Raw genomic sequence first — 9,453 nt, forward strand, 5'->3', positions numbered from 1 at the left:
ACACTCCTCTGTACAGGAAGCGGCTCCTGGTCATAGACTGATTGCACTGGGGTACACTCCTCTGTACAGGAAGTTGCTCCTGGTTGTAGACTGATTGCACTGGGGTACACTCCTCTGTAGAAGAAGCGGCTCCTGGTCATAGACTGATTGCACTGGGGTACACTCCTCTGTAGAAGAAGCGGCTCCTGGTCATAGACTGATTGCACTGGGGTACACTCCTCTGTAGAAGAAGTGGCTCCTGGTCGTAGACTGATTGCACTGGGGTACACTCCTCTGTACAGGAAGCGGCTGCTGGTGCTGCAGACTCCCAGTAGTGATGACAGCAGAACAGAAACTGTCAAGACTATTTAGAGTGAGCGTCAAAACCTCAGCTCCGTCGTACGCTGAGCATCTTCATGACTTGTGGCCTGGATCTATATGTCTGGAAGGTGGTGACCTAGTAGAAGGTGACCACCTCGGACCTCCGGCCATCGGTGGTGGATCTTCTCATGTCACAGCAGCCTCTCCCTGTCTGAGAGGACATCATGCTTCACCCTCAACTTAGTAGTGATCGGTATGAGGGTGAGACGTGGAGTCAAAGACACCCAGGAGCCGATCCGTCAGTCCAGCGGAATGATAGATTCTACAGCGGCGTCCTGCAGCTTCTATGTGTAGTGGATACGTACAAGCTGCAGCGCTAAAACCAGAAATATCTACAGGCACAACATAAATAAATCAGCATCTAAGGTTTTCATAGCTCTGTCCACCGACCGGGCTGATGCGCCGCCACTGCCGGAAATCACCGTCATTATCTGCGGGAACGTTAGAGTCGCCTCTCGATCGTGGAGACTTTTGTTGGACCCCATCGTGGCGTTTTGAATATCACCGGTCCAGTAAAGAGAACTGTGACCAATCTGAGCCTAATCCTGCACTGCCTTGTCCCATGGGCTTACACCTATCTAGAAGTTTCCACATTTATACCGGAAGATGAAGAGGCGCACACATCACCCCCATCCCCCACACTCTACAACGTGACGCTCTCTTACACTTCTCAGAGGTGATGTGGAGGGAGTTGTAGTAATGAACATGGAGGGAGTTGTAGTTATCATTCTTCTACTGGGAGGTAACCTATCAGGTGAGAGAATCTAAGTACACAACCGTTCATAAGTTTAGGGTCACTTAGAAATGTCCTTATTTTTGCAAGAAAAGCCCAGTTTTTGTCAATGAAGATAACATGAAATGAATCAGAAATCCACTCAATACATTGTTAATGTGTAAATGACTATTCTAGCTGCAAACGGCTGGTGTTTTTTGTATAAACTCTTTTTATTAAAGCAGTGGCATAGAAATACATCAGCCATTTACACAGACCATAACAGGCAGCATTTATCATCAATATTTTATGCTTGAGAACAATATCTTCTCTTCATGACATCCAAAAATCTGGCGCCTCAGCAGTATCATAATGTATATAATCAGTAGATCTTGTTAGCTCAACTGCAATATGACAGACAAAGCAAATAAACAGATAAACATTCCACCGTGACTCATGTAAGACTATTGCTTTACTGTAAGTACTATGTACTATCCCGCGTAACCAAGATTTCAAAGCTCCCACCCCTACTAACAAGATCCGTTCATGTCTTTCCGATCTTTCATTACCTTAAGCCCTGTCCCTATGCGTCCGCCAAGGCTGCCATATTTTGAGAAAGGATTTGCTGTTTTTATTTTCCCACCCTGCAAGTTCTTCTAGCCGACATATTTGGTGGAGTTTGTTCACTAGTTGATCCAATGATGGGGGTACTGAGTTTCTCCACAAGGTAGGGATCAATATTTTAGCTGCCGAGATTATGTATGTGGGGAGATTTTTGGAGGATGGAGAGAACTCTTTAGTGGGTAACCAAAGTAAAATCAATTCTCTTGTGAGTACGACTGGATTAGAACAAGTTCTCGCAATCAGATTTTCCACTTCTTTCCAAAAGGGTTGAATCTCCATGCATGACCACCATATATGTCAGATGCTACCCACTTCCCTCCCACACCTCCAACATTGATCCGAGGTTGAAACCCGAATCTTACATAGGTAATCCGGCGTTCTGTACCACCGCGTTAGCATTTTGTAGGAATTTTCTTGCATTCTGATACACCTGGAAAAACCATGTGAATGACGGAGAATGCAAGATCTATCTTCTGCAGAAAATAATCAGTCTAGTTCCCGTTCCCATGCTGATATAAAACCTGGAGGTTCTTTGCTCATGTTCGTTATCAATTGTTTGTATATCCTAGATAGATATTTTTTAGGGGTCGTGGCAAGTAAGGTGTAATTTTCCAACCACGTGGGATCTGATTTGCGTACATCTGCGGAAGTGAGAAACCTCTTACACGTGTATGAGAAGTCTATCACTTGCAAACTTGAAGGGCTTGGAATATGCAATTCCTCATGTAAGGTATGTAGTGTAGGCGGGCCCATTGAGTCAAAAACTCTTGCTATCTTTAATGACCTCAAATGAGACCAAGAGTCAGGAACTGTAGAGCAAGTGGAGTTCACCAAACATGGAAGTACAGAGAGTGGCGCTAACATTGAGAACTTATTGACGCGTATATGTAGTGCCGAGGAAGTGTGGCATTACCCATGTCATATCAGTCACTACCGATGATCTGGCAGGGAACGTATTTCCGACCCAGAAAGCCGAAGCCAGATTGTTTAACATTAAGCCCTTTTCTATAGCCACATGTGGCAGTGCCCCTTCAGCTTTTGCCAATTGTGTCCATCTCCCCAGTTGTATTGCATTATAATACGAAGTTAAGTCCGGCAATGCCAACCCTCCTTCACTTTTCTTCCTTATCAATTGTAGATATGCGATTCTAGGCCTTAAAGTCTGTGAATAAGCGTCTAAACCTTAAGGGCGGGTTCACACGTGGCGGAATTTCACTGAAATTCCGCTGCGGACACTCCGCAGCGTTAATCCGCAGCGGTGCCGTTTGTCCATTGACTTACACTTTAATTTAGCAGTGTTCGTTTAGACTAGGCGTAAAATTCCGCTGCGGAGCATAGGCTGCGGAGCGGAATTTGGTGTCCGCAGCATGCTCTGTCTGTTGCGGAGCAGTGGCGGACTCATGGCGGAATTTCTCCATTGACTTCAATGGAGAGTCAAAATTCCGCAATGAAGTCCGCAGATCTTATGTGTGCTGCGGAGCGTATTGGTTTTACTACCATGACATTTCTTCATTCTGGCTGGACCTATGTATTTCTAGGTCTACAGCCAGACTGAGGAAGTCAATGGGGCTCCCGTAATGACGGGTGCGTTGCTAGGAGACGTCTGTAAATAGTCACTGTCCAGGGTGCTGAAAGAGTTAAGTGATCGGCAGTAACTGTTTCTGCACCCGGGACAGTGACTACCGATCTCAATATACATGTATCTGTAAAAAAAAATATAAGTTCATACTTACCGAGAACTCCCTGCGTCTGTCTCCAGTCCGGCCTCCCAGGATGACGTTTCAGTGTAAGTGACGGCTGCAGCCAATCACAGGCCAAGCACAGGCTGCAGCGGTCACATGGACTGGCGCGTCATCCAGGGAGGTCGGGCCGGATGCCGAAAGAGGGACGCGTCACCAAGACAACGGCCGGTAAGTATGAAAATCGTTTACTTTCACTAGGGAAAGTGCTGTCCCTTCTCTCTATCCTGCACTGATAGGGAGAAGGGAAGCACTTTTCCTGCAGTCCGCAGCGGCCAGTCCGCATCAATTTTCTGCACATTTTGTGCAGATCCGCAGCAGAATCTGCAACGCAGATTCTGTGCGGCATTGATGCGGACAGTTGCGGAGGAAATCCGCCACGTGTGGTCATGCCCTAAGAAATAATACTTCGGTATGTCAATTGGCAAAGTCTGAAACAGGTATAAAACCTGGGGTAAAATGAATGTAGTAAGGAGATTCTTGCGTCCTATCCAAGACATATATGGGATGTGTCGTTTACTCAAATAATCTTTAGTTTTCTAATACAATGGATTGTAATTCCGGGCGAAAAGCAATTTAGGGACAGACGTGATTTTAAGTCCTAGATATTGCAATTCTGACTTTTGCCATTTAAAAGGTGAGCGTGAGCTAACTGATAATAAAGTGTTGTGAGGTAAAGTTATGTTTAATGCTTCTGATTTCTCGTAATTGATCTTAAAGTTTGATATCCAACCAAATTCCTCAAAAATTTGGATGAGATTTGGGAGGGCCACCACAGGATTTGTTATGAATACCAACAAATCGTTCGCATACGCAGCTGTCTTGTGTTCGAATTTTCCCACCTTCAGGCCTTTAATTGAGGAGTTCTGTCTGGTTTCCATTACCAAAACGAACAACGAGAGGGACAAAGGGCAGCCCTGCCTTGTTCCATTTTGAATAGGGAAAGGATCTGAAAAGGTGCCGTTCACTTGAATTCTCGCTGTAGGGTTTTGATATAAAGAGAAAATCATATCAATAAGTGTTTGAGGGAAACCAAATTTAGCAAGAGCAGCTTTCAGGAATACCCAGTCAATACGATGAAAGGCCTCCTCTGCGTCCGTCCCTAATAGTATCAGGGGTATTTTCTTTTGTCTAGCATGATATATTGCATGAACCGTTCTTATTGTATTACATTTTCCCTCCCTCCCCGGAACAAATCCCACCTGTTCCTCTCCAACCTATTTAGAAAGATAGACATTAACGCGTGTTGACAAAATTTTTGCCCACCATTTCAAGTCCGAATTTAAAAGGGAAATACTCCTGTAGCACCTGCACCTTTCCAGATCCTTTCCCTCCTTCGGTAGGATGGTAATGTTGGCCTCCAAGGCTTGTTTAGGGAAGGGAGCTCCAGTCAGCATGGCATTACATAATGATAGAAAGTACGGCATTAGTAGATTTTACATTTTTTTTGTAATAAATGATGGGAAGACCATCCGGTCCAGGGCTTTTCCCGTTTGGTATGGACATCAAAATCTTTTCAATTTCAGATATAGTAAATGGAACCACTAACAAGGCTTGTTCCTCTTCTGACAAGGAGGGCGCTTCAATAGATGTTAAAAATTTTTGTATGGCGTCAGCCTGTGGAGTCACACTGGTCTGTGTAGGATCTTTTTTAATATTATACAGCTCCAAGTAATAATTCCTAAATTCCCTGGCAATTAGATCCGTTGTGGAGAGTTTGTGCCCTACCCCGTCTTTTATGGAAGAAATGAACGTTTTCCCTCTTTGTTTTTTAATGAGGTTTGACATTATTTTATTCCCTTTGTCCCCGTGAGCATAGGTCTTGTATTTTAATAGTTGAAGGGTTTTCGCCGATCGTACATTAAGGATATTCTTGAGTTCCTGCCTAAGATGTCGTAATTCAACCTGTGCTGAAGCCAACTGTGCACATTTGTGTATATTTTCTAACGAGGAAATTTTACCCAACACCTGATTGATATTTTTCATCCGTTCCTTCTTGACTCTAGTCCCCAAGGCAATAAGTTCCCCTCTTATAACAGCCTTATGCGTCTCCCACAAGATAGGTTGAGAGACAATAGGATCATCATTAAACACAAAACATTCCTTCAACCTAAGTTCTAAGGCGTCCGAATCTTTTACATTCTCTAATAAAGTATCATTTAGCCTCCAGTTCCACCCTCGTACTGGAAGGTCTGTCAATGTCATTTTGATACAAATCGGTGCATGGTCCGAGATGGTAATGTTACCAATTGAGGAAGATGTGACCGCAGGCAAAAATCTTTCTGAAATTAGCAAATGGTCTAAACGCTGATATGACTCATGTGGGGCCGAATAAAAGGAATAGTCTCGGTCGGACGGATGGTGTATTCTCCACACATCGATCAGTTTCAACCTGGTTAACAGCATTTTGAGTCGTCTGCGGGCTTTATGGGTAATATGTGATATTTTGGAGGTGGAATCCAAGTTCGGATCCAGTACCAGGTTAAAGTCCCCTCTTACTACAACCAACCCTTCAAAGAAGGGCTGAAGAGAATGCAATACCTTCGTCAACCACTGCGCCTGTCTCACATTTGGTCCATAAAGATTAACTAATGTAATTTTCGTGTTCAGAATAGTTCCTTTGAGAAATATATAACGACCACCAGGGTCGATTTGTGTGGCTTCATGAACAAAGGGTATTGTGTCTCGTATCGCTATTGAAACCCCTCTCGAGGTGCTAGCATACGTACAGTGATACCACTTGTCATAAGGCTTAGTAGGAAGTGAAGGGATCTTATTCGATTTGAAGTGCGTTTCTTGTAAGAAAATGAGGTCAGCACTTTCTCTTCTCAACATATTGAAAATCTGACTTTGTTTCTTTTGGGATGTTCATGTCTTTAACATTAAATGATAAAGTTTTAAGCGAGGCGATAAGTAAGTAATACAATGAGACAGACGCAGTGATGTCTGAGCACGGTCACGGTGTAAACATAAAAACTTAAACTATGTACAAATATTCCCATGGGACTATCAACCCCGTAGCGAGGAGATCTCCAGTCTCCAAAATTGCCCTTAGTATCTCCGTTCCGGAGAGAGCACTTGGTGAGGGGTGAGGGGGGGAGGATGGAACGCCAGGAAACAAAGTTCCACCTCCAGAAACTTTAACATCCAATTAAGCTAATCGACAATACAAGATTAAGAATGGACTGTCCTCAACATCCATCTCACTGTACTAGTGTAAATTAGCATATCTATATAAGACCTCTATATAATGTAGTATGCTAGCTCCTAAATAATAAACACTTTCCAATCTTTTAGAAGTATACTATAGCAACGTCTGATACAACTTTAGCTACATGGATGTAGCAGATAATAGGGTATGCATTATATTAGGACATTTGAAATAAACCATTTACTTATATAATACAAGGTACAAAGGGATCTGCTGGTAGAACATAAGCAGTTCAATAAACACTCACGCTCTCGCTATGGCTCACAGCTTATGTAGTAAAGGAAGAAATTTTCATTGTCCATGACGAACATTTCAATCAGCCAGAGTTGGCGTTTGATGTTTCCGATATCGCGGAGACTTCATCCTAGCCGCCACCTGCCATCCCTGTGACGACGGTAAGTATGGAAGTTCTGGTATATCCGATGCTGCCTGCACAGGTAGCCATGACGGAATGTCAAGCGGTGAAGTGCCTAACTTTTCCCAAAATTTAGGGAGATCATCTGGAGAACGGATGGTGAATTGTCGCCCCTCTATCATGGTCGCACGGGAATAACCACCGCACCGGCAATTTCTTGACACGTAGCATGTCCGTCACTGGCTTCAGGATCCTCCGCTTAGCCAAGGTGCTGGGTGCTATATCTTGAAAAAAGAGTAGTTGTGTCCCCTCATAGAGATATTCCTGTCGTTCCCTCGCCGCTTTCAGCAGACTTGATGTATCTATGAAACTTAGCAGGCCGCAAATCACATCCCTCGGCGGTTCGTTCGGTGCAGGCTTTGGTCTCAGCGCCCTGTGAACCCGCTCCACCACCATTTTGTCGGCCCTCTCTTGACCCACGAGGTCAGCAAAGATCTGAGTAATCACTTGGGGCAAAGTGTCTCCTGTTACTGCTTCAGGGAGACCCCGCACTCTGATATTCCGGCGGCGACTTCTGTTTTCCTTGTCCTCAATCATCAAATGAGCATTATTTATGTTATTCTGATAAAGGACAAGCATGGTGGAAACAACAGCGCTGTGGCTTAAAATGGAGGTCTGTGTTTCTTCTAGTGATTCCACCCTTTGCCCAATCTGCTTAATATCCCCTTTTATATCCGCCAGTTCCTTCATTATTGGGGAGATTGCTTGTGTCAGTACCTTTTTAAAGTAGGAGCGCGACAGCGTGTCTCTGCCCCTCGCTGGTTCTGAATAAGCTGCAGAGCTGTCTCCCTCTGAGTCATCATCTCCAGCCTCGTCTGCTTGCTGTGTCGGCGCCATTTTTTCTCGGGCCGCAGGAGAGGAAAGTTTCTTCTTCAGGTATTTGTCCATTTCGGACTGATTCTTTCCTTGTTTTGCAGGACCGGGTGAGTCTCTGCCCTTATCCCTTGATGTTCTCACCATTTCGGTCGATTATATCGTCTTTGAAGCTGTAGTTTCTAAAGGTGAAGTGAGGAGCTCAGAGATTAAGCTGCCATCACGATGCGTCGTAACTCCACCCCCCAAACGTCTGGTTTTTTAATGCAACATCTACATAGGTGTATAGAGGCTCATTTCATCAACCACCACTCCAGTGTTCTAATGGTACATTGTGTTTGCTGACTGTGTTAGAAGGCTAATGGATGATTAGAAAATACTTGAAAACCCTTGTGCAATTATGTTAGCACCGCTGTAAACAGTTTTGCTGTTTAGAGGAGCTATAAAACTGACCTTCCTTTGAGCTAGTTGAGAATCTGGAGCATTACATTTGTGGGTTCGATTAAACTCTCAAAATGGCTAGAAAAAGAGAGCTTTCATGGGAAACTCGACAGTCTATTCTTGTTCTTAGAAGTGAAGGCTATTCCATGCGAGAAATTGCCAAGAAACTGAAGATTTCCTACAACGGTGTGTACTACTCCCTTCAGAGGACAGCACACACAGGCTCTAACCAGAGTAGAAAGAGAAGTGGGAGGCCCCGCTGCACAACTGAGCAACAAGACAAGTACATTAGAGTCTCTAGTGTGAGAAATAGACTCCTCACAGGTCCTCAACTGGCAGCTTCATGAAATAGTACCCGCAAAACGCCAGTGTCAACGTCTACAGTGAAGAGGCGACTCCGGGATGCTGGCCTTCAGGGCAGAGTGGCAAAGAAAAAGCCATATCTGAGACTGGCTAATAAAAGGAAAAGATTAATATGGGCAAAAGCTCAGACATTGGACAGAGGAAGATTGGAAAAAAGCGTTATGGACAGACGAATGGAAGTTTGAGGTGTTTGGATCACACAGAAGAACATTTGTGAGACGCAGAACAACTGAAAAGGTGCTGGAAGAGCGCCTGACGCCATCTGTCAAGCATGGTGGAGGTCATGTGATGGTCTGGGGTAAAGGGGGAGATTTGTACAAGGTAAAAGGGATTGTGAATAAGGAAGGCCATCACTCCGCAACGCCATGCCATACCCTGTGGACAGCGCTTGATTGGAGCCAATTTCATCCTACAACAGGACAATGACCCAAAGCACCTCCAAATGATGCAAGAACTATTTAGGGAAGAAGCCGGCAGCCGGTATTCTATCTGTAATGGAGTGGCCAGCGCAGTCACCAGATCTCAACCCCATAGAGCTGTTGTGGGAGGAGCTTGACCGTATGGTACACAAGAAGTGCCCATCAAGCCAATCCAACTTGGAGGGGCTTCTGGAAGCATGGGGGGGGGGGGAATGTCTCCCGATGACCTCAGCAAATTAACAGCTCGAATGCCAAAGGTCTGCAATGCTGGAATTGCTGCAAATGGAGCGACCAAAGCAAAGTCTGAAGGAGAAAATCATTATTTCTAACCTTGTCAATGTCTGGACTGGATTTTC

Source organism: Rhinoderma darwinii, chromosome 7 (genome assembly GCF_050947455.1).
Source record: "Rhinoderma darwinii isolate aRhiDar2 chromosome 7, aRhiDar2.hap1, whole genome shotgun sequence".
Classification (NCBI taxonomy): domain Eukaryota; kingdom Metazoa; phylum Chordata; class Amphibia; order Anura; family Rhinodermatidae; genus Rhinoderma; species Rhinoderma darwinii.